Here is a 25,098-nt window from a genome sequence, read left to right on the forward strand (position 1 = left end):
CACAAAAGGGAGACAACATTTTGAGTTGGTTTGTTCAAAAAGATTTAGGAGTAATGTTAGATCCAAATTCCTCTCCTCCCATCATCTTAAAGGATTTTCCCTTTATTAACACTGATTCAATCAACATAAACCAGAATTGTGATGAGTCCTTTTCAGATGACTTAAAAAAGAATTTTCCGACTGTCTTTACTGAAAAGTTGGGTTGCTTGAAGAACTATGATCATCACATTAAGTTGAAGAAAGATGCTATACCTGTTTGTTGCAAAGTACGTAGTGTTCCCATTACTGTTAGGGATCAAGTTAAAATGGAGTTAGAGAAATTGGTTAAGGAGGGCATCATAGAAGAAGTTGAAGCTACCCAATGGGTCGCTCCCATTGTAGCCGCCAAGAAATCGGATGGCTCTCTTCGTTTATGCATAGACCTTAGGGAGTTGAACAAAAATGTAGTGGTAGATCACTACCCTTTGCCTAAAATTGCAGACATGTTAATGTTATTAAAAGGAGCAAAGGTCTTTAGCACGGTGGATTTGAGATCCGCCTACCACCAGATAAGACTCGATGAAGACTCCAAAGATCTAACTGCATTTGTAACACCATTTGGTACTTTTCGCTTTGTGAGGCTTCCATTTGGGTTAGTATCAGCTGCCTCCGTTTTTCAAAGAGCTTTGGAGGGTGTTTTGAAGGGTTTGGAAGGTGTGAGAGTGTATCAGGATGATATCCTGATCTTTGGAAGTTGTGATAAGGAGCACGATCTGAGACTGATTGGTGTTTTGCAACGTTTGTGTGAAGCTGGTCTAACAGTAAAATTGGAAAAGTGCAAATTCAAGAAAGACTCCATAGATTATCTGGGGCACACAATTTCAGAGGGTGGTATTTCACCGAAAGCTGGTCTGATTAATACTATGATGAAGATGTCTTCCCCTAAAAACAAAGAGGAATTGATTAGCTTTCTAGGTATGGCGGAGTACTATAATAAGTTTATATGTGGTTTTGCTTCACTGTGTGTTAGCATGAGATCGTTATTTAAAAAAGGATCTGACTTTGTATGGAGTGATGAATGTGAAAAAGAATTCATTGCGCTTAAAGGAAAATTGAACAATGCCCCAAAGTTGAATAGTTTTGACCCCGAGAGGAAATCCGTTCTAATAACAGATGCAAGTCTAAAAGGATTAGGGGCTGTCTTAACACAGAAGATTGAAGGGAGCGAGGTAGTCATTTTGTTTTTGTCAAGAAGTTTAAGGGGTCCAGAGCTAAGATATTCTGTGGTAGAGCGTGAAGCGCTAGCGGTCTTTTGGGCCGTAAAGAAATTGAAAAACTTTTTGTGGGGAAGTACTTTTGAGGTGAGGACTGATCACAAACCGTTATGTGAAATCTTAAAAACTAAAGGGATAGATGCTGTTTCCAGTAGAATCACAAGATGGGTTGTAGGTTTACAGGATTATAACTTTGAGGTTAAATATCTACCAGGTGTTGAAAATAAAGTAGCTGATGCCTTATCTCGTCTTGTCTCTCAGGAAGATTTGGATCTGGAGGATGATTTGGAAGGTGAAGATGAAATGGTTTGTTCAGTTGGTGAGGGTGTCATTGATAAGTGCAAATGGTTGGAGGCTTTACAGGAAGATTTGGCTCTTGTGGAAATTTTGAAATTGATCAAGGTTGGATGGAAGGTTAAGCCAAAAGATGGTGACATATTGGAAAAATTTTGGCATGTTAAGGATCAATTATCTGAACATGACGGTTTACTTGTAAGAGGTACTAGGTTGGTCCCTCCGGCTTCTATTAGGAGTGAACTGATTTCACTGGCTCATAGTGGGCATATGGGCATTTCAAAGACAAAGGAGAATCTAAGGATGTCGTACTGGTGGCCCAGCATGGATTTGGAAATCGAGAGAAAAGTTAGGGATTGCATGGAGTGTGCTTTGAGTGAGAAGGTAGCGAAACCCAAAACCCAGCCCATGATTATTAGAACACTTCCAAACAACCCTTGGGAAGAAGTTGGGTTGGACATCCTTGGGCCTATATACTCTGCAGGGTCTGAATGGTATGTTCTAGTTTTAGTAGATTTCTTTTCTAGGTGGCCAGAAATTGCCATCACTCGTGGCATAGAATCCAAGCATGTGATACTCTTTTTGGAGAAACTTTTTGCTAGGGAGGGTATTCCCAGCATAATTTTGACGGACAATGGAAGTCAACTTGTCTCTAGGGAGATGGAGTTATTCTTGTCTAAACATGGTGTTAAACATAAAAAATCTTCTCTGTACCACCCAGAGACGAACGGCACCGTGGAGAGATTTAACCGTGTGCTCAAGGAGACAATTAGAATGTCTAAATCTGCAGGTTCAGATTGGAAATCAGATGTTTTTGAAAAGGTTAAGCTTTACAGGTTATCACCACATGCCACTACGGGAAAAACACCCTTTGAGCTTTTCAGATGTAGGTGTCCCAACACCTTGGTTACCCCGCCTTGGGTTAATGATTTACATCTGAAAGGCTCAACTGATAATGAGGAGTGGAAAGCAGCTCAGGAGAGAAAACTACAAGATAGGAAAAGGATTCATGATTTGAGAAATTCTGTGAAACACACGGTGGTGCATGTGGGTGATTGGGTTCTCATAAAAAATCCTTGTAAAAAGAACAAGATGCTATCTGCTTCATTTTTGAAGCCTATTCAAGTCATCAAGGTTTTAGGCAATGCTGTCAAAACAACTGATCATCACATTTGGAACTTGAACAGGGTTGTAGTGATCAGGAAAGACTTTGTTGACGATTCCAAATCTCCTGTGTCAAGTTCTTCACCTACAGGTATATCATCTCATCACCCCGTGGTTGGTCCTCTCATCACAAGGAAACCTTCAACAGCTGCTTCATCTCATCGGGCTGTGGTTGGTCTTGTCATCGCGAGGAAATCTTCAAGAGTTACACGCATACCTACTCGTTTTAATGACTTTGTAAGATAATATTTTCTGTTTATTCTTATCTGTTATAAGGAGGGAGATGTGTGGCATCTTGAGCATGCAGCCTGTTGCCAGGTTGCCACATGCATTGGAATGCTCTGTACAGATTCTGTAGTTGTGATGTTTAGAGTATCTGGGCAGTTGATCTTGGACCTGACTACTGGTGACTGCTTATCCTGTGGATGGGATCCTTTACTATAATAAATACTTATTCAACCCATAATCTACCTTTGGACTTCTTTACATGAATGAAATTATTTATAGAGCGCACGATGGCCAAAACGGCTTCCTGGCGCTGGGAGCTCTAAAGAACCGAACAGACAGGGCCAGGAGGTTTAGCAGGGGTAGGCCAGGGCAAACAGAAAACTTTTCAGCGCTTTACGGAAGTGTGAAAAGATAGGGATCGAACGCATAGAAAGAGGAAGGGAGTTCCAGAACCGGGGAGCAAGAACAGAAAAACGGGTTCCACCAGTGCGAGATTTGTGAAAGCGGGGAACAGTGAGGAGGGCAGAAGATGATGAACGGAGAGTGCGGGCAGGGGTGTGAAGGGAAATCAAAGAATTGATGAAAGCCGGTGCAGAGTGATCAAGGGCCCGATAAACAAGGCACCCTAGTTTAAACAGTGATCTCTGCAAAATGGGCAACCAGTGAAGGGATTTGAGGACGGGAGTGATATGATGGGTTTTGGGCAGGTGAAAGATAAGGCGGGCGGCCTGATTCTGGATAGCTTGTAAGCGGCGGGTTTCATAGGCAGGAATGCCAACGAACAAGCTATTGCCATAATCAAGGCGGGAAGTGATAAGAGCAGAGATAATGATTTTAAGGGAGTCAAGAGAGAAGAAACGAGAAATTTTCCGGATCATTCGAAGGGAAAGAAAACAGGAGGACACCTTAAAGAGATGGGTCTTCAGCATTTTCCTAAATTGGGGAGAGTTGGAGCTGATGCCACGTCGTAAGTGATGCTGTGCCAGATCCTGGAAGCATAAACGAAGAAGGCTTGGCTCCTGGGTTTTTCTTCTTACAATTTTTTGTCTCAAGTCTGGTGATATCCACGCTCCTGGTCAGATGTCGTTCCTTGAACGTGTATAGTTTGTTTGCCAGGTAAGCTGGGGTCTTGTTGTTGAGTGCTTTATTTGAAGCGCCTGGTCATGAAGATGACCTGGGCTGGAAGCAACAGCTAGTATAGGTCTTTTATTTTTATTTTACACCCATGTGAGAATTTACACACAGCAATATTTAGTAAGCAAGAGCAGCATAGCTGTACATAGTAAATAAAGTGCTATGTGACAATAAATACACACCTTATATTTTAAGACAGACTTGACCAGTGAGTTTCTTCTAAACATTCCATTGAAATAAAAATAAAAATAAAACATTAGGGTTCATGCAGCATTATTAAGCTGGACGAAGCTGCAGAATTGTACATAATAGATAAAGTGCTGAATGTCAATAAATTACACAGAATATCCTGATCCAAATTCAACCAGTAACTTCCATCTGAATACATCATTAAATAAATAATTTAGATTTCATATATAGTGCGGTAACGTGCTATGTGGCTATAAATACATATTTAAATACATATTTAACAACCTTTAACAGGTTGAACCAATGGAAGACCTGTCATCCCTTATAAAGAGCTGGGCCTGTAAAATGTCATCTAGGTCGAGTAATATATAACCTTAGTCCATCCGCAGCTAATGCTACTGGTTCTAGCTCAACTCAGAGCCCTAAGACCCAGTTTGTGACTGGTGACCACATCTCTCGACCAGTCTTTCCTTCTTATGGCCTTTAAGTTTGTATAAGCTGACCTCTATATTATTAATAGAAATGAATCTATTCAGCCACAATACAAACGTTGGGGGGTCAGGTTTGAGCCAATCAGAGGCGATACATAAATCGTGCTACCGCAGTGGCAACGAAAATCAGGTACATTTCTTCCTGACCTCTGATATTAGATCATGCGCTATCTACCAGTCCTAAAAGCATCGTTACCGAAGTGAAGCTAATAGAATTTTTGGTAATAGGATTTAAAAAAGCCTCTATTCCTTTAATAAAAGGTAGTAGCTGAGGACATGAGTAAAACATAAGAACAATCTCTGCTTGATCAGCTCCGCATTGTTTGCATTTTCCATAAAATTCAGGTCCCCATTTAGAGTGTAGTACAAATTAAAAGCAGTCTTTAAAAACTGGCTCTTTAAATTTGCTGTTAATAGATTCTTTTTGCACATTTCTAAAGACTCCTTAAGACATGTTGTTGGTCTATCCAGCCTTGTACTCCACGTAGAAACTTGAGCCTCTAAATCATCTCTTTGTATCTCAACCAATAGATCATATATGGCCCCTATACTGTAGCCACGTCTGGCTGCCTCAATGATAGGGATCTTCTCTATTTCATTTAATTCATTTTTCGTTTTTAATAGAAAATCCCTAATCGGTAGGAATTTGAAAAAAAAACCTCTTGAGCTAGTCAAATATCTCCTGCAGATGATCATAGCAGATTGTCATTAAATAGATCTCCTATTGAATCAATACCCTTCTGTTTCCACCTTTCCATCACAGAGTCTTGAAAAATAGTAGGCAGTAGGGTGGCTTCAGAGACCAGAGTGTCAAAGTTTATTTTAGGGATCACCAGTTGTCGCTTAAGCTGAGGCCAAATTTTGTCGGGGGCTCTTAATAGCTTAAATCTAGTTTTATTGTAATTACGTGGCTCCAATGTTTTCATAAAGCATCCTTTTGCTTCAATTCCAAGCTCCATCTTATATATAATTGGATATTCTATGACACCACTCCCCCTTGTTTCTACAGTTAATAAAATCCCCTTCTATTGAATCAACATGCCCAATAATAAGAGGTAAAATTGGGAAATTACCACCCACCTCGTAATCTTGGCATGGTCATATATTTAAGAGCCCTCCTAGGCTTTTATACCCCCACAGGAAACTCACACATAGAGTCTAGTTTCCGCAACCAGAGTTTACAAAGCTCCATTGCCATTGTCCTGAAAAGTACAATATTTTAGGTCAAGATTGATATGCCCTGGTCTTTTTTACTTTCTTAGCCGTGCCCTCTAATCCCATGCCTGTACCATCTGGTTGTGATGTTTGATTTTCATCCAGGCTGCCCCCGTCACTTAACATACTGTCCAATTATTTCTCCCTCGTGTGTTGTCTGGTTGGGTCTATTTCCTCTTCTTCAGAGAGACTAGAGTGATCTGACAGCGAAAGAATCTATCGCCAGATGCTGCATCAGCCTGTTTCGCCGTTGTCAAGCGCTGCTCTCTCCTCTGTTCTTTGTTAGCTGATCCTTCATTTTCATTTGCCTGTTGCATAGCCTTTATGTCACGGTCACCAGGTTATCCTCAAGATCGGGTTGAAGCTTAAAGGGGTCCACCTCTCGACAGCCCCAAGTCCAGATAGAAGAAATGCTCTCGGACTAGTGGGATGGTCAAGCGAGGGAAGGAAAGGGTAGGCACAACGGGGGAGGGGGACCAGTAAAGGAAACAATGATGGCCTTAAACCGGGCGAGATGTGAGGATGAACACATGGTATCAGCACTTTCCTATCCTTCGCATGAAATGTGCTTATCCCCACCAGACTATGTCAGTTCAGTCCTGGACACCCCCAACTGATCTCACCTACAATTTAAAGGATAACACAGAAGCCAATATTAACTGCATGTAAGAATCAGAATTGCGTTCCTGGATCGTCCATTAGTAATTCCAAAAGGTCATTAAAAGTTCTCATCCATTACCCAGGATTAAGGGAAGACAATCTCCAGAATAGGGATTCTCTCAGCGCATAATAGTGTTTTTGGAGAACAGTGTTAAACTTCAGCCAATAAAAGCAATACTAGAAAGCAAAATGTAGCACTCCCGCGCTCCCCCTTTTGTCTCAAAGAGAGAGTAGCAATAGTTCCAGAACACTGGTCACAGGCAAATGGCAACACATTTCCTCCCGCATGAGACCGTAAGAAGTAACGCGTCTCGTCAACGGGAGGAACAAGGAAACGTGCTCTGGGAGCTTCCATAGCACAATAACAAATGAAACAAAAAGGAATAAAGCCGGTACGAGTTCACACCCTTACCCGACCGTACTTTCTGGTACTTCGGGAATCACAGTATAATTGGCGTCTTCGTAACGGCGCCATCTCCTGATATCCTGACTTCTAACAGCGTGCTATGTCAGCACGTGCCTTGACAGCGCAGGCGGATGACAGGAATTGTAGTTTCTTGTCCCGTTGCATCTCCGCGTCCACTGGCAGTGCGCTCACCCTCTGTGCGCCCTGACTGTACATCATTCCTTCGGAGAGCACTGACAGGCGCAGGGCTCATCCGGGAATCTCCTATGAAGAGCCACCAGCCGGGGAGCTTGTACAGAGGAAGGCAGTTCCCAGGAGTCCTCCTCAGAACCATATCAGAACCATATCCTTTCCAAGACACCAAGTACCATAGTTTGTTCTGGTTGACCTTAGAATTCACCACACCCTTGACCCAAAGAGAGATGTCTCTGCGGAGAGAGGGCCACCAGATTCGTCGTAGGGTGTTTTCAATGGTCTTCAGACCACCACAATGTCCAGCACACAGGAGAATATGGCACCAGTGAAAGGCTCGCTGTCTACCTTCCTTGGTGGGTAATAGGACTTGCTTTCCTTTCATGGTAATGCCTTGATGCATTCTCCATTCGGGATGATGTCTGAACCAGTCTCTCCAAGTGGCAGTCTGTACTCTTCTCTTTACCTTGTGTAGGAATTCGTTAGTATGGGTTACACAAATTACTTGGTTACGTGTGATGATTGCTTGTACGGGGTTCGTTGTACCTTCCAATTGAGTAGTTTGTCTGCTCAAAGCATCTGCTTTCTTGTTGTCTCTGCTGGGCCTAAAGGTGATGACACAGTGATATTCAGAAAAGAACATCATCCACCTTAGCTGACGAGGAGTAAGCTGCCTGGTGGATTTCATGAACTGCAGATTGTGGTGATCTGTGTAAACAGTTACTTGGTTTTTCGCTCCTTTAATCCAGTGCCTCCATTCCAAAAAGGTAAAGAGAAGAGTACAGACTGCCACTTGGAGAGACTGGTTCGGACATCATCCCGAATGGAGAATTCATCAAGGCATTCCCATGAAAGGAAAGCAAGTCCTATTACCCACCAAGGAAGGTAGACAGCAAGCCTTTCACTGGTGCCATATTCTCCTGTGTGCTGGACATTGTGGTGGTCTGAAGACCATTGAAAACACCCTACGACGATTCTGGTGGCCCTCTCTCCGCAGAGACATCTCTCTTTGGGTCAAGGGTGTGGTGAATTCTAAGGTCAACCAGAACAAACTATGGTACTTGGTGTCTTGGAAAGGATATGGTTCTGAGGAGGACTCCTGGGAACTGCCTTCCTCTGTACATGCTCCCCGGCTGGTGACTCTTCATAGGAGATTCCCGGATGAGCCCTGCGCCTGTCAGTGCTCTCCGAAGGGATGATGTACAGTCAGGGCGCACAGAGGGTGAGCGCACTGCCAGTGGACGCGGAGATGCAACGGGACAAGAAACTACAATTCCCGTCATCGGCCTGCGCTGTCAACGCACGTGCTGACATAGCACGCTGTTAGAAGTCAGGATATCAGGAGATGGCGCCGTTACGAAGACGCCAATTTTACTGTGATTCCCGAAGTACCAGAAAGTACGGTCGGGTAAGGGTGTGAACTCGTACCGGCTTTATTCCTTTTTGTTTCATTTGTTATTCTGTTATGAAAGCTCCCGGAGCACGTTTCCTTGTTCCTCCCGTTGGCGAGACGCGTTACTTCTTACGGTCTCATGCGGGAGGAAATGTGTTGCCATTTGCCTGAGACAAGTGTTCTGGAACTATTGCCACTCTCTCTTTGAGACAAAAGGGGGAGCGCGGGAGTGCTACATTTTGCTTTCTAGTATTGCTTTTATTGGCTGAAGTTTAACACTGTTCTCCAAAAACACCATTATGCGCTGAGGGAATCCCTATTCTGGAGATTGTCTTCTCTTAAACCTGGGTAATGGATGAGAACTTTTAATGACCTTTTGGAATTACTAATGGACTATCCAGGAACGCAATTCTGATTCTTACATGCAGTTAATATTGGCTTCTGTGTTATCCTTTAAATTGTAGGTGAGATCAGTTGGGGGTGTCCAGGACTGAACTGACATAGTCTGGTGGGGACAAGCACATTTCATACGAAGGATAGGAAAGTGCTGATACCATGTGTTCATCCTCACATCTCGCCCGGTTTAAGGCCATCATTGTTTCCTTTACTGGTCCCCCTCCCCCGTTGTGCCTACCCTTTCCTTCCCTCGCTTGACCATCCCACTAGTCCGAGAGCATTTCTTCTATCTGGACTTGGGGCTGTCGAGAGGTGGACCTCTTTAAGCTTCAACCCGATCCGGAGGATAACATGGTGACCGTAACATAACGGCTATGCAACAGGCAAATGAAAATGAAGGATCAGCTAACAAAGAACAGAGGAGAGAGCAGCGCTCGACAACGGCGGAACAGGCTGATGCAGACTCTGGCGATAGATTATTTTTGCTGTCAGATCACTCTAGTCTATCTGGGGAAGAGGAAATAGACCCAACCAGACACCGCACGAGGGAGAAATCATTGGACAGTATGTTAAGTGACGGGGCAGCCTGTATGTAAATCAAACATCACAACCAGATGGTACAGGCATGGGATTAGGCGGCCCGGCTAAGAAAGTAAAAAAGACCAGGGCATATCAATCTTGACCTAAAATATTGTACTTTTCAGGACAATGCCAGTGGAGCTTTGTAAACTCTGGTTGCGGAAACTTGACTATGTGTGTGAGTTTCCTGTGGGGGTATAAAAGCCTAGGAGGGCTCTTAAATATATGACCATGCCAAGATTACGAGGTGGGTGGTAATTTCCCAGTTTTACCTCTTATTAATGGGCATGTTGATTCAATATAAGGGGGTTTTATTAACTGGAGAAACAAGGGGGAGTGGAGTCATAGAATATCCAATTATATATAAGATGGAGCTTGGAATTGAAGCAAAAGGATGCTTTATGAAAACATTGGAGCCACGTAATTACAATAAAACTAGATTTAAGCTATTAAGAGCCCCCGACAAAATTTGGCCTCAGCTTAAGCGACAACTGGTGATTCCTAAAATAAACTTTGACACTCTGGTCTCTGAAGCCACCCTACTGCCTACTATTTTTCAAGACTCTGTGATGGAAAGGTGGAAACAGAAGGGTATTGATTCAATAGGAGATCTATTTAATGACAATCTGCTATGATCATCTGCAGGAGATGTTTGACTAGCTCAAGAGGTTTTTTTTTTTAATTCCTACCGATTAGGGATTTTCTATTAAAAACGAAAAATGGATTAAATGCAATAGAGAAGATCCCTATCATTGAGGCAGCCAGACTTAGCTACAGTATAGGGGCCATATATGATCTATTGGTTGCGATACAAAGAGATGATTTAGATGCTCAAGTTTCTACGTGGAGTACAAGGCTGGTTAGACCAACAACATGTCTTAAGGAGTCTTTAGAAATGTGCAAAAAGAATCTATTAACAGCAAATTTAAAGAGCCAGTTTTTAAAGACTGCTTTTAATTTGTACTACACTCTAAATGGGGACATTAATTTTAAGGAAAATACAAACAATGCGGAGCTGATCAAGCAGAGATTGTGCATGTTTTACTCATGTCCTCAGCTACTACCTTTTATTAAAGGAATAGAGGGTTTTTTAAATCCTATTACCAAAAATTCTATTAGCTTCACTTCGGTAACGATGCTTTTAGGACTGGTAGATAGCGCATGATCTAATATCAGAGGTCAGGAAGAAATGTACCTGATTTTCGTTGCCACTGGGGTAGCACGATTATGTATCGCCTCGGATTGGCTCAAACCTGACCCCCCAACGTTTGTATTGTGGCTGAATAGATTCAGGTCTATTAATAATATAGAGGTCAGCTTATACAAACTTAAAAGCCATAAGAAGGAAAGACTGGTCGAGAGATGTGGTCACCAGTCACAAACTGGGTCTTAGGGCTCTGAGTTGAGCTAGAACCAGTAGCATTAGCTGCGGATGGACTAAGGTTATATATTACTCGACCTAGATGACATTTTACAGGCCCAGCTCTTTATAGGGGATGACATGTCTTCCATTGGTTCAACCTGTTAAAGGTTATGAAATATGTATTTATAGCCACATAGCACGTTACCGCACTATATATAAAATCTAAATTATTTATTTAATGATGTATTCAGATGGAAGTTATTAGTTGAATTTGGATCAGGATATTCTGTGTAATTTATTGACATTCAGCACTTTATCTATTATGTACAATTCTGCAGCTTCGTCCAGCTTAATATTGCTGCATGAAACCTAATGTTTTATTTTTATTTTTATTTCAATGGAATGTTTAGAAGAAACTCACTGATCAAGTCTGTCTTAAAATATAAGGTGTGTATTTATTGTCACATAGCACTTTATTTACTATGTACAGCTATGCGGCTCTTGCTTACTAAATATTGCTGTATGTAAATTCTCACATGGGTGTAAAATAAAAATAAAAGACCTATACTAGCTGTTGCTTCCAGCCCAGGTCATCTTCATGACCAGGCGCTTCAAATAAAGCACTCAACAACAAGACCCCAGCTTACCTGGCAAACAAACTATACACGTTCAAGGAACGACATCTGACCAGGAGCGTGGATATCACCAGACTTGAGACAAAAAATTGTAAGAAGAAAAACCCAGGAGCCAAGCCTGCTCCGTTCATGCTCCCAGGATCCGGCACAGCATCACTTTCGACGTGGCATCAGCTCCAACTCTCCCCAATTTAGGAAAATGCTGAAGACCCATCTCTTTAAGGAACACTATCCCTGATCCGACAGCCCACCCTAGACCTTCCCCCAAAAATTGCATCTTCCCAGGGGCCAGCCCCTCGGTTTGCGCTCTATATCCAGGCTGTAAGTACTGCCCATATAAATTCAGACTGTCAGTACCAGTAACAGACATCCAGATTGGAAATTCTGGCCACACATATCCAAGTTGTTCTTAAATATGTTACAACCAGATCCCCGCATCTGATTAACCATATCTGGACCTTGTCCAATACAGGTGCCGGCCAAATGTAGGGTCTGTGAAAGAACAGACAACCAAAGAAATGATCACAGTCTGTGACAGAAAACAGACACAGGAAGAGTGCAGGCCCCATCCCCACGCAGGGTCTGTGAAAAAAAACAGACACAGGAAGAGTGCAGGCCCCAACCCTAGGCACGGTATATGACAGAAAACAGACACAGGAAGAGTGCAGGCCCCAACCCCAGGCAGGGTCTGGGACAGAAAATAGACACAGGAAGACTACAGGCCCCAACCCCAGGCAGGGTCTGTGACAAAACACAGACACAGGAAGAGTGCTGGCCCCACCCCCAGGCAGGATCTGTGACATAAAACAGACACAGGAAGAGTGCTGGCCCCAACCCCAGGCAGGATCTGTGACATAAAACAGACAAAGGAAGAGTGCAGGCCCCAACCCCAGGCAGGGTCTGCGACAAAAAACAGACACAGGAAGAGTGCTGGCCCCAACCCCAGGCAGGATCTGTGACATAAAACAGACACAGGAAGAGTGCAGGCCCCAACCCTAGGCACGGTATGTGACAGAAAACAGACACAGGAAGAGTGCAGGCCACAACCCCAGGCAGGGTCTGTGACAGAATACAGACACAGGAAGAATGCAGACCCCAGCCCCAGGCAGGGTCTGTGACAGAAAACAGACACAGGAAGAATGCAGACCCCCAACCCCAGGCAGGGTCTGTGACAGAAACAGACACAGGAAGAGTGCAAGTAACAACCCAGGCAGGGCCTGTGACAGAATACAGACATAGGAAGAATGCAGGCCCCAACCCCAGGCAGGGTCTGTGACAGAAAACAGACACCGGAATAGTCCAGACCCCAGGCAGGGTCTGTGACAGAAAACAGACACAGGCACAGGAATAGTGCAGACCCCAACCCCAGGAAGGGTCTGTGACAGAATACAGACACAGGAAGAGTGCAGGCCCCAACCCCAGGCAGGGTCTGTGACAGAATACAGACAAAGGAAGAATGCAGGCCCCAACCCCAGGCAGGGTCTGTGACAGAAAACAGACACAGGAAGAGTGCAGGTCACAAACCCAGACAGGGTCTGTGACAGAATACAGACACAGGAAGAGTGCAGACCCCAACCCCAGGCAGGGTCTGTGACAGAAAACAAACACAGGCAGAATGCAGGCCCCGGCCAGGGTCTGTGACAGAACAGGCAGTTGCCTGCAGACAGAGTCTGCAACAGAGCCAGTTCCAGCCCTTTACAAGGTCTGAAGCAGGAATCGACACCAGCCTTACAGGGTCTGCAACAGAAAAGAGGCAACAGACTCATAAAAGGGTCTGAGAAAATAAACCTGCTAGAACGAGAGAGCAGACACCAGCCCTTAACCGGGTCTGCAACAGAGAACAGGCACCAACCTCATACAGGGCCGCAGCTGGGAACAGGCAGGATTAGCGAGAGAGCAGGCAACATTCTGATGCAGAGTCTGCAACAAGGAACAGGCAGCCAGGAGAGCAGGACCGAACCCAAGCATGGAGCATGGCAGGATGGCAGATTGAGAGCGTGAACAGTAGGGTGAAAGGTTTTGGCGCAGTGTCCATGTGACAAACTGCTTCCGTTTTACTATCCTGGCCAGGGATATCTTCTTGTGCAAGAGACCAGCACCGGAGGTCCCCTGACGAGGGCTTTACATCTGGAGCGCAGCTCTCCATCAGAGTGCGAGCTTGAGATCCACCCAGAGAGGTCCTGCTTTTACCCGAGTGGATCCCCCGCACATGACCAGCCCATGACGCTACTAACGGCTTGTGGCAGACGAGTATAGAAGTGGGGTGGATGTCGCCTCAAACTCAGATCGGAGAGTGACTGACACTACCTTCTGTGTAGTATGTCTTCTCTGGGCTCCATCTGAGTGCAGCATACATGTTGTGACACAGATGTGTATAGCATTGTATTACCATGAGCAGGGCCTCACGGTGCTGTCAGGCTCAGGTGCCTTCAGGCCCAGGTCCATAGGATGCAGTGCCTGTGGACATGTGAGGCGAGGTTCCCATGTGTGGTGATGGGGGCCACAGTGGATCATCTCGTTCCTCGGCGGAAGAACCCAGAGAGTCCGCCTCCCCCCGTTCCGATCGGCGCCCACCTAAGTCATCTGCGGCGTCCCGCAACGATCCTCCCTCAGCCCCACCCTCTTCAACGTCTACATGAGCCCTCTCGCAGACATCGCTCGCCAACACAACCTCAACATCATCTCCTACGCTGACCACACCCAGCTGATCCTCTCCCTCACTAACGACCCCGCCACCGCCACCGCCAAAGCCAACCTCCAGGAAGGAATGAACGACGTCGCAGAATGGATGAAGATCAGCCGTCTGAAACTGAACTCCGACAAGACGGAAGTCCTCATCCTCGGACCATCTCCCTCTGCCTGGGACGACTCCTGGTGGCCCCCTGCCCTGGGCATCACACACAAACCAACAGACCACGCCCGCAACCTAGGCTTCATCCTGGACTCCTCCCTCACGATGACCAAGCAAGTGAACACCGTCTCGTCATCCTGCTTCAACACCCTGCGCTTGCTCCGTAAGATCTTCCAATGGATCCCCACCGAAACCAGGAAGACGGTCACCGAGGCCCTCGTCACCAGCCGTCTGGACTACGGGAACACCCTCTATGCCGGAACCACAGCCAAACTCCAGAAAAGACTCCAGCGCATTCAGAACGCCTCAGCACGACTCATCCTGGACATCCCTCCTGCAACCACATCTCTGCCCACCTGAAGAACTGCACTGGCTCCCCGTCAACAAGAGGATCACGTTCAGACTCCTCACCCACGCACACAAGGCTCTCCACAACACGGGCCCGAAGTACCTCAACAGCCACCTCACATTCTACACACCCACCCGCCAGCTCCGATCCGCCAGCCTCGCCCTCGCCTCCGTCCCACGCTTTTGGAAGTCCACCGTCGGAGGAAGATCCTTCTCCTACCTGGCAGCCAAGACATGGAACTCCCTCCCCACTCACCTACGGCTGACCCTGGACCATCTCTCCTTCAGGAAACAACTCAAGACCTGGCTGTTCGAGCAGTAGCACCCCCCTCCCTCCAAAGGTCTGGGGCTAACTATGAATCTGGCTGGACAGTTGGATTGGAGAGAACTATCCGAGGACAGGATATAAACTGTCCCCTTCTAACTTTATGGAGCTCTGCACAGCACTGAAGAGAACGCTGAAGACAAGAGGCGGGAATGATGCCCGTCTCCCTGCTACAAGAGGCGCTACACCCCAGGACCAAGGAAGGTCCTCTACTGAAGGGAACGCTGAAGACCAGAGGTGGGAATGATGGCTGTCTCCTTTCTACAGGAGGCGCTAGACCCCAGGACCAAGGAAGGACCTCTACTGAAGAGAACGCTGAAGACCGGAGATGGGAATGAAGGCTGTCTCCCTTCTACAGGAGGCGCTAGAACCCCAGGACCGAGGAAGGACCTCTACTGAAGAGAACGCTGAAGACCAGAGATGGGAATGATGGCCGCCTCCCTTCTACAGGAGGCGCTGGACCTCCAGGACCGAGGAAGGACCTCTACTGAAGAGAACGCTGAAGATCAGAGACGGGAATGATGGCCATCTCCCTTCTACAGGAGGCGCTGGACCCCCAGGACCAAGGAAGAAACTCTACTGAAGAGAACGCTGAAGACCGGAGACGGGAATGATGGCCGCCTCCCTTCTAGAGGAGGCGGTGAACCCCAGGACCGAGGGAGGACCTCTACTGAAGAGAACGCTGAAGACCGGAGATGGGAATGAAGGCTGTCTCCCTTCTACAGGAGGCGCTAGAACCCCAGGACCGAGGAAGGACCTCTACTGAAGAGAACGCTGAAGACCAGAGATGGGAATGATGGCCGCCTCCCTTCTACAGGAGGCGCTGGACCTCCAGGACCGAGGAAGGACCTCTACTGAAGAGAACGCTGAAGATCAGAGACGGGAATGATGGCCATCTCCCTTCTACAGGAGGCGCTGGACCCCCAGGACCAAGGAAGAAACTCTACTGAAGAGAACGCTGAAGACCGGAGACGGGAATGATGGCCGCCTCCCTTCTAGAGGAGGCGGTGAACCCCAGGACCGAGGGAGGACCTCTACTGAAGAGAACGCTGAAGACCAGAGACCGGAATGACGGCCGTCTCCCTTCTACAGGAGGCGCTCAACCCAAGGACCGAAGAAGAACCTCTACTGAAGAGAACGCTGAAGACCTGAGGCGGGAATGATGGTGGTCTCCCTTCTACAGGAGGTGCTAGACCCCCAGGACCGAGGAAGGACCTCTACTGAAGAGAACGCGGAAGACCAGAGACGGGAATGATGGCCGCCCACCTTCTACAGGAGGCGGTGGACCCCAGGACCGATGAAGGACCTCTACTGAAGAGAACGCTGAAGACCGGAGACGGGAATGATGGCAGTCTCCCTTCTACAGGAGCCACTAGACCCCCAGGACAGAGGAAGGACCTCTACTGAAGAGAACGTTGAAGAACAGAGGCGGGAATGATGGCGGTCTCCCTTCTACAGGAGACGCTAGAACCCCAAGACCAAGGAAGGACCTCTACTGAAGAGAACGCTGGAGACCAGAGACGGGAATGATGGCGGTCTCCCTTCTACAGGAGGTGCTAGACCCCCAGGACCGAGGAAGGACCTCTACTGAAGAGAACGCTCAAGACCAGAGACAGGAATGATGGCCGCCCACCTTCTACAGGAGGCGAAGAACCCCAGGACCGAGAAAGGACCTCTACTGAAGAGAACGCTGCAGACCAGAGACGGGAATGATGGCCGTCTCCCTTCTACAGGAGGCGCTGGACCCCCAGGACCGAGGAAGGAACTCTACTGAAGAGAACGCTGAAGAACAGAGACGGGAATGATGGCCGCCTCCCTTCTACAGGAGGCGTTGGACCCCCCAGGACCCAGGAAGGACCTCTACTGAAGAGAACGCTGAAGACCAGAGACAGGAATGATGGCCGTCTCCCTTCTACAGGAGGCGCTAGACCCCAGGACTGAGGAAGGACCTCTCTTGCCGCTGAATGGAGGGGTTTGTCCTCATCACCCCGAGCCCAGTCCACAGCTCTGCACCTTGAGGTGAGGAGGTCGACACTCCAAGTTTCCTCAGACCGGGAGCCTGTGATCGCAGCCCCCCCGACGGCCATTCATCCTGTGAGGGGTCCCCAAAGCCAGCGAGCTTCAAGCAGCCAAAGCTACAGGAGATCTTCACTCTGTGTTCAATGACGATGCAAGTCTAGCGCCTGGACCCTGCACCTCTCTTTGTGTCTGGTGAACCCTGCACTGTTCGGGAGTCATCTGCACAGATGCCCTTGAGACCCTGTGTGCGTCACCATGCATTGCTGCAGCTCTTCTGCTGTGTCTCTGCTCCTGTGAGCTCGTGTGCTACACCCTGCATTGTCGTGTCAAGTCTTCTGACACCGACAACTCACACTGCAGTGTTACACGGAATGAGTATAATGCAAGATCCTAAAACACCCACACACATCCCTTCTGATCCTCTGCAGCCGCCTCTGTGGCTCACAGTATACAGCCCATGATCCCAGCGCTCTGACAGACACACTGTGTGCTCTTTTGCAGGTTCTTTTAAAGCCCTCATGGGGTGGATTCACTTTCACTTACCTGTCCCTAAACACCACAAACATACCTTGTATTTTTCAGCAGCCTTCTTGAAGAACACTTAACACTCCCAAAATATACATTGTATCCTCTTAAAGACTTAACAAGTTTATTCAACTGTGAATCGTGATCGTCCACAGACTGCCTTGTGCTCCTCTGCAGAATGTCTTATTACTTACCGGTAATCTTCATTACCCCGATTAGGGTCCTCCCCGTCCCAGTCCTAACAACGTGAGGCAGTCCTGCCTCCACCCAGCCAATCACAACGCTAGTATTTCTATACTACATAAGCCCCGCCCACCTACCGCCATGCCTGTTATCAACAAGACTCCGACACAAACACAGCGGGAGGGTGGGAGGGAAGAGGACTGGGACGGGGAGGACCCTAATCGGGGTAATGAAGATTACCGGTAAGTAATAAGACATTACCCCCTCATGGGTCCTCCCCGTCCCAGTCCTAACAACGTGAGGAACTCACAAGCAGAGAACCAATAAAGAAAACACGCAGGACACCAGGGATCCATGCAGAGTACAAAACTTTAATCAATAAAAGACTAATGAACAACAGCGTTCAAGACGCCAACAGAAAAACTGTCAGCAGAGGCATGTAAAACATCAAGCCGATAATGTCGCACAAATGTGTGATGAGACTGCCAGGTGGCCGCCCTACAAATCTCCTGGATAGAGACCCCCGCCGCCTCAGCCCAGGAAGCAGACACAGAACGCGTCGACCGACCCTGTACGTGAGACGGAGGAGGCAAATCCAAAGACTTGTAAGATTGACAGACCGCCAAACGGACCCACCGACTGATCGTGGAAGTGGAAACCTTCTTCCCTTTAGCCACACCCCCACAGGAGACAAACAGGGCAGGAGAACTCCGGAACCCTAGGGAACGTTGGACGTAAATCTGGAGAGCCCTGCGAACATCCAAAGAAGGGGGAACAAGGGAATCCCCATCAGCAGGCAAATCAGGAAGAATCACCTCCTGCTGCAAATGAAAACTCGAAGAGACCTTAGGCAGAAAAGCCGGATCAAGCCGCAAAACGACCCGATCCGGGAGGAACTGCAAATAGGGAAACGAAACAAGCAAGGCACCCAACTCACCCAACCTGCGAGCAGAGGTAATGGCCAACAGGAAAGCCACCTTAGCGGACAGCCACAACAAATCCGCCTCCATCAAAGGCTCAAAAGGGGGCAACTGCAGACCACGCAATACAGTAGGCAAATCCCAAGAAGGAATGAGAACAGGAGAAACCGGCCGACGAAGCCGAAAGCTCCGAAGAAGCCGACTAACCAAAGGAGCAACACCTTCCAAGGAGTCCCCAGGACCCCGACAAGCACGAACCGCCGCCCATTGAGCAGACAACGTGGAAGGGGAAAGGCCTTTCAAAAAACCATCCCGGAGAAACTCCAACACAGAAGTAGGAACCCCCAGTACAGGATCCACCCCATGAGAAGAACACCAAGAAACAAAAGAACCCCAATGGCGGCCATAGCACTTAAGGGTCGAAGGGCGGCGAGACAACTGGATGTCACGAGCCACCACCGATGAACAACCCAAAGACTCCAAAGTCAACCGCTCAAGAGCCAAGCCGTCAGCTGCAAACGACGAAGACAAGGCAGAGACAGGAGTGGAAACTGAAGAGGAGATGGGCACAAAGGAAGCCGGACAAACTGACCCTTCGCCAGCTTCAGCAGGAGAGGAAACCAAATGCGGCGAGGCCAGAAAGGAGCAATCAAGAGGACCAAAACATTCTCCCTCCGAATCTTCTGCAGCACCCTCGGGAGGAGGGGAATGGGAGGGAATGCATACAGAAGGCCCGAAGGCCAGGGAATCGAAAGAGCATCCACCGCCCAAGCCTGAGGACACAGCACCTCCGAACAAAACCGGGGCAGGAGAGAGTTGTGAGGGGACGCAAAAAGATCGATCCAAGGAGTCCCGAACCGAAGGCAAAGGGACAGGAATAGAGGAAGAGAGAGATGGTACAGAACAGAAGATGGAAGGTCGCGGCTCAAAGCGTCCGCATGAAAATTCAACCGTCCCGGAATGTACACCGCCCTCAAGGCCAACAGATGAGATTCCGCCCAAGCACAAATCATGGAGGCCAACAAGTTCAGAGACGCGCACCTGGTCCCCCCCTGACGGTTCAAGTAACAACGAGCCACCTGGTTGTCGGTACGAACCAAAAGATTCGCCCCCAGGAGAGGAACCTGAAAGAACTGCACCGCCTCCCAGACAGCCGCCAACTCCCGCCAGTTCGAGGAACGGGTGCTGTCTCCCTGAGACCACTGACCCTTGGCTTCCAAGGACCCCAAAGTGGCCCCCCAACCCCAGAGACTGGCATCCGTCGTCAACAAAAGGGGAGGAGGAAGACAAAACCGCACCCCCTTCTCCAGGTTGGGCGTGCAAAGCCACCAGTCCAAGTCCTGAATCAGAGCAGGAGAGAGAGGAATCAGAGTCTCGTAATCCGCCCGGGAGGGGTCCCACCGAGCCAACAGATGAGTCACCAAGGGCTTGAGATGGAGGCGAGCCCAAGGAACCACAGCAGTGGTCGCAGCCATCAACCCCTGGACCCGCAACCAAACACGAGCCGGGGCAGAGGGACGACTCAACAGATCCCGCAGCAGAGCCTGTAAGGAAAAGATCCGAACAGGAGGGAGAAACACCGCCCCCAGAGAGGTGTCGAACAGACCCCCGATGAACTGAAGTCTCTGAACAGGAACCAGATGAGACTTGGCCAAATTCACCTTGAACCCCAGCTCCCGGAACAGGGACAACGTAGCCTCCACTGCCAGAAGAGCCTGAGGGAAAGAGGAAGCAGAGACCAAACAATCATCAATATAGGGAAACACGGAGAAACCCTGATGTTGCAAAACCCCCACAGCAGGAGCCAATACCTTGGTAAAAGTCCTGGGAGCAGTGGAGAGGCCGAACGGCAGAACCTGAAACTGGAAATGCATCCCCTGGACCACAAACCGCAGGAACCGCTGACTGGCAGGATGGACCGGAACGTGAAAATAGGCGTCCTCCAAGTCCAGGGAAGCCAAAAAATCTCCCTCCTGGATGAGGGGAATGATGGACTGCAACGTGACCATCCGAAAATGATCCAGCCTCACCAACTTGTTCAGGGAACGGAGATTCAATATGGGGCGGAAGGAACCATCGGGCTTTGGAACCAGAAACAGACGGGAATAAAACCCCAGGCCCACTTCTTCCACTGGAACCGGCACCACCGCCCCCTTCTGGAACAACAAGTGGACGCCGGACAACATGGCAGACCTTCGCACTGGGTCTCTTGACAACGGGGTAACCAGAAGACAATCCAGAGGGGGAGGGCCCCGGAAGGGAATCCGGTAACCCCACCTGATGATATCCAAGACCCACTGATCGGAGATCAGAGCCGACCAACGGTCCAGAAACAAATGGAGACGAGCCCCCACAGCGGCATAGTCACTTTTGTCCAGCACCAGAGGGAGGCTGCGGCAGCTGCTGCTGCTGTTGCTGCTGAGGCCGGGATTTATAATGGAACGCGGCCCCCCGACCACGGGCCCGACCACGAAAGGGCTGAGAGGACAACACCCCCTGAAACCACTGCTTCTGGAAAAAAGACCTCTTCTTAGGAGCAGGCTGAAAAGGCTTCAACAACTTCTTCTCCTCCGCAGAGCGCTGCACCATCGAATTCAAGGCATCCCCAAAGAGACGAGGACCCTCAAAAGGCAGTTTATGGACCAAAGACTTCTGAGCAGCATCAAGACGCCATGGCTTTGTCCACAGAGACCTCCTCCCAGCCACCGCCGCCCCAGCAGCCGAGGAGAAAGCCCACAAGGAATCAAAAGTGACGTCTGACAGGAATTGCGCCAAAACCTCCATTTGAGCCAACACAGGAGTAGGGTCCCCATGATCCTGAAGACAGTCAAACAGCCTCTCGAAATCCTTGAGCAGGACCTGTGACGCATAGGCCGCATAAGTGCTAGCACGCACCCCAAAGTGAGAAGCGGCGTAAGAACGCTTGAGAGCAGACTCCACCTTACGCTCCACCGGATCAGACAGGGAAGCCTCCTCCGAAGACAAAGAGGAAGAGGAGGAAGCCATAGAAGACAAAAGAGAATTAACCTTCGGAATCGCAGGAAACTGGGAATCAAAGTCCGCCAGGCGATATCGCTTCCCCAGGAATCGCGGAATACCCTGCTTATCCACCTCCAGCCACTCTTTCGTGATAATATCCTTCAGGACATCATGGAAGGGGAGGTCATCCACCACAGAGGAACTATACTGTGCGTAAAACCCCTCTTCAGACAGGGATTTAGGGTCAAACCCAAGCACCTCACGAATATGCACCAGCATGTCCGAAAAAACCTTGCCCTGGATGTACTTTCCCTTAGGGGAATTGTCCAGCTCTTCCTCATCATCCTTAGCCCGCTTAGCCGCAGGCTCCAGCAGCGCAGATTGGACCGCAGAATCAATTAAGTCTCGCAAATCAGCCCTAGAAATCTGCAAGACGTCGTCCTCCTGCAGATCCTGAATATTATGCTGCTTAGAAACAGCCTTAGCTGGCACAGGAGAAGAAGACCCCTCACTCATGGTGAAAAAACCCAGAAGAAACCAAACAGGAAATCACCACAACACAGGAAGTGCCCAGCAACCTCCAATAAATACTGCCCCCAATCAACCAATCACGCAAAGGTGTGTTAAAGAAAGAAATAAAAAGAGGGCAGCCCTGACGTCTCCACCCACAGCCACAGGTCAAAAAGAGAATGGCCGCGGGGGCCAGACGCTGTGATAGTGCAGCAGCGCTGGAACGACCCGAGGCCAGGACACCATCAAAACTCCCCGCCCCAGTCCAGCACATGAGCGGGGAGCGCACCTGACCCCAGAACAGGAGCCCGGCCGACCAGAAAACCGGAGCGGCCGAGCTGTGCATTACAAGAAGAAAACAACAATTAAAATGCAAACACAGACGAAAAACTCACGGAACCGCCACCAAAGGAAACTGGATCCAGGGACCGGAACCGGGAGCACCAGCGTTCCGACAGCCGTCGGAGCAGAAAAAAAACAGGCATGGCGGTAGGTGGGCGGGGCTTATGTAGTATAGAAATACTAGCGTTGTGATTGGCTGGGTGGAGGCAGGACTGCCTCACGTTGTTAGGACTGGGACGGGGAGGACCCATGAGGGGGTAATGTACACACTGTCTTCACTTGTAAATCGTGAACACCCACATACACTCCTTGCACAGACCTCTCTTTGGGCCCCGCGGGTGCATTATGATCCATAAACATCCACCGACACACCCTGTTCTCTTCTGCAGCCTCCTCAATGGCATACACAGGGAGGGAGACCAGATGACTCCATGCCACCGGGACTCAACTTTTTCATTTCTCGGATTTTGATTGAACATATCAGTGCATTCTGGGATTTGTAGTTGTGATTCACTTTACTGGACCCTATTGCTTGAACACACCAGGTCAAAATATGTAAAAAGCAAAATCCAGAAATGTAAAAGTGTTGTCCCAGTGACATGGCGCCTTCTGGAAAAACACAGCGTGTGCTCTCCGGCTGCCCCTTGGTGCGGCTCGCCAAGCGACTCAGTGATCCCTGAATGCCCACAGACGTACCTTGTGCTCCTCTGCAGCCTCCTCTATAGGACTTGCTGAGTGAGTTTTATGCTCCTTGGACTCCCGGCAGACCCAGCATATCATCCTCTGATCCTCTGCACAGAACAGCCTCAGCTTTTCATCATGTTTCTCGCACAGATTCTCCTCCGGGGGCTTCACGGGGGGCAGATGAAGCTGTTTTAACATTTCCACCATGTTCCCCACTAGTCTGTTGGGTCGGAGGTTTTTCCTAGAAGATATTTCCCTGCACTGTGGACAGGGGAAGTTTCCATCTCCTCCCTCCCAGCTCTGGGTGATGCAGGAGCGGCAGAAGTGGTGGCCACAATCGATCATCACCGGATCAGTGAAATAGTCCAAACAGATGGAACAAGTGGCCTCTTCCTGGAGGTTCCCGAGCTGAGCTGCTGCCGCCATGATACAGAAATGCAGGAAGTGAAGGTAAGTTTCAGTTTCTCTCTGTGTGCAGTGGGTGTGTCTGTGCGTCTGCCCCTCTCTGGGTGCAGTGGGTGTGTCTGTGCGTCTGCCTCTCTCTTTGTGAAGTGGGTGTGTCTGTGCGTCTGCCCCTCTCTGTGTGCAGTGGGTGTGTCTGTGCGTCTGCCCCTCTCTGTGTGCAGTGGGTGTGTCTGTGCGTCTGCCCCACTCTGTGTGCAGTGGGTGTGTCTGTGCGTCTGTCCCTCTCTGTGTGCAGTGGGTGTGTCTGTGCTTCTGTCCCTCTCTGGCTGCGCCGGGACTTCCGGGTTCATGTTGCAGTCACAGACCAGAGAACTGACTCCTCTGCTGTCTCTGCTCTGACTAGAGGGTTCCCTCCTTTCTCAGCAAAAATACAAGTAATTTGGTTTTCTTCTCAGGTTCTGAAAGTGCCAGGAGCGGCCACTTAAATATGGATTTGTATAAAATCCTCCAAGTTATTTTTAACTTGTCAATTCTGCGTTCTCATTTCCACCGCCAATATCTCTAACTTTCACCAATGCAGGACCCATTGCATTGCAAATGCTTGTTTATCTGTTTGAGGTAGGCACAGTTGTATGTGGCACATGTGGCATATCCATATTTATGGGCACAATTCAACTTGTGCAAAATCCCTTAATTCCATTGGATTTGATAAAAAAACATTTGTGCAAAAACAATTCTATATTTCATTCGAAAAATTATTTGTAAACATTTTACTGGTTATAACTACACATATTAGTTTACTTTGAACACCATAGAATGCCCCTTCTATTTACTATTTACACTGCTCATATTAGTTACTTTTGTACTAATAAAGGAGCTGTTCATTGAAGGCCAGGGGTCTAAACCTAAGAGTGACTACAATAAAAAGCTGAGTTTGCTTTCTCGTGGTAGACCTGCTGAAAAAATGAATAAAACAGAAAAGACACTTTTACTCTCCTCATCTTGCATAGTTAGTGGTCACTATTAACTATTTCCAAATCAAATGGAAACATATCAAATATAAACACTTTGCAGATATTAGGCGTGCACCTTTAATTGTTTGTATGTGTTTATTTAGCAGACGTCCTGGTGCTGTAAGTGCATTGTTAACTCATTCCTTTACTCCTGGTCTCTCCTCAGCTGTTCGTGGTTTACTGCCGGTTATGACGTTTCAGGCAGATGCTGAAAGAAGAGAGAGGGCCTTCCCCAGGGTTCTGTGAATAGTGTGAGGATGGAAAGTCCTTCAGGGTCAGTGTAAGGCATGAGAATGAAATGTCTCCACAGCATGTCTGCAGCTTGCACCCCTCCTGTGTGTGATTAGAACAATTCACTGTCTACCATGTAACAGGGCTCCCCTGAGAATCTGTAATTATTTA

General features: G+C 48.3%; 1 pseudogene across 1 annotated transcript in view; it reads right to left on the bottom strand.

The window, feature by feature from the left end:
- The window catches only part of LOC147710160 (E3 ubiquitin-protein ligase TRIM39-like), a 141,073-nt pseudogene extending 117,369 nt beyond the window's left edge, over window positions 1-23,704 (bottom strand). Inside the window, exon 1 of the transcript XR_015295851.1 lies at window positions 23,291-23,704. The product of XR_015295851.1 is annotated as an E3 ubiquitin-protein ligase TRIM39-like (transcript). The remainder of the gene's footprint in view (window positions 1-23,290) is intronic.
- Window positions 23,705-25,098: the final 1,394 nt, after the last annotated feature.

The sequence above is a fragment of the Lissotriton vulgaris genome, chromosome 5 (genome assembly GCF_964263255.1).
Source record: "Lissotriton vulgaris chromosome 5, aLisVul1.2, whole genome shotgun sequence".
Taxonomy (NCBI): Eukaryota; Metazoa; Chordata; class Amphibia; order Caudata; family Salamandridae; genus Lissotriton; species Lissotriton vulgaris.